This window comes from Cebus imitator, unplaced genomic scaffold (genome assembly GCF_001604975.1).
Source record: "Cebus imitator isolate Cc_AM_T3 unplaced genomic scaffold, Cebus_imitator-1.0 Scaffold1019, whole genome shotgun sequence".
NCBI lineage: Eukaryota > Metazoa > Chordata > Mammalia > Primates > Cebidae > Cebus > Cebus imitator.
Window position 1 is genome coordinate 57,469 of NW_016108334.1, and position 1,560 is coordinate 59,028.

Below are 1,560 nucleotides of genomic sequence, written 5' to 3' on the forward strand. Positions count from 1 at the left end.
GGGGTAGAGATGAGATAACATGTTAAATATCCTTTTCATGCCTGTCAATAGAACACACAATGTGGGAATTATTACCACCATCAGAACATTCGGTGTTCCATAAAAATGACTTCTAGAAAATGAGTGGAAATAGTAACTTCTGTGTCCTTAAGTACAGTATGCAAGCATGAAATAGAACAGAATTGTGAAAGTGGATGGCAATAGGTTGTCTCTGAAGTAATTACAGAAAACTTCACTAAAAATAATGATGCAGGCCAGGCACAGTGGCTCACACCTGTAATCCTAGTACTTTGGAGGCTGAGGGGCTTTAAAACGCAGGTTTGTGAACACACATTGTAAACTGTGAATATAGTATAATAACAATAACAGTCCATAGCTTGAAAAAGCTATGTACTACATAAATTGTAGCCTGTACTGCAATTTTTTAGTTGTTCATGCTAGTTCTTCTTAACTTCACCTCACCTGATGATACTATGTACACAAATTCTTCATCATAAAGCCCAGAGCCTTATGTTTAATGTTACTTTAGGGGCCAAACCACATCAAATATCAGTCTCAGGGCTAAAAAATTCTGTTGCAGCAAGGTTGACTTAATTAAACATCTGAAAAGTGAATTGCATTTTCCCACTGATGTCCTTATTAATATCAGAATCATGTCTCCCAGAAAATATCTCAGTGGATTAGGTTGCAAACTCATTTTCCTATTTAAAGAATTACAGAAGTTGCCTAAATATCTTTGAAGGGTCTCTGCCAACTAAAATAGCAGATGGTTCTGATTCTATTTTAGGATTCAGTCCAGGAGTTACCCTTTCTCAAACTGGGATGCCAGTGGATGTATCCTGCTCAGATTTTCATGGGGTCTTAAGAATGTGTCTCCCTTCTTGATGTAGATCTGGTAAAGCTCAGTTTACTCAAAATTTGTTTCTTTTTTTGTCTGTGTGGCCAAAAAGGACAGAAATAGAATTTGGACTGATGCTACTGAAGCAACAATTCAATGGAAAAAACTTTCTAACAATCAGAACTGTTTAATAAAGAAGTAGCCAGTAATGAAGAAACTGAGTTACTATGGCAGCAGTGATCCTCCTACCTCAGCCTCCTGCGTAACTGGGACTATAAGCATGTGCCACCATACTCAGCTATTATTCTATTTATTTTTTGTAGAGACAGAGTCTTGCTATATTGCCCAGGCTGGTCTCAAACTCTGGGCCTCAAGTGATCCTCCTGGCTTGGCCTCTAAAAGTGCTGGGATAACAGGCATGAACCATCACAACTGGCCTGGAGATAATTTTTTTAACATAAAATTGTCTTCCACTTTTCAGAGGCCAGGAAATCTAAATGAGGGAAGAAAAATGAAAACTTTGGCTAAAATCATTACAGTGGTTAAGATAAGTTATATAAACTTGTTATACTCTAAGTACAGTTTTCATTTTAGCCTCAAAATTGATACTTTTGAATCATGAGTCAACAAATATTTATTGAATGTCACTTAAGTGCCAGGTTCTGTCACCACAAAGCCTAAAAATAGATCAATGTAGGATCTATTTTTTAAGTATTTCTAGC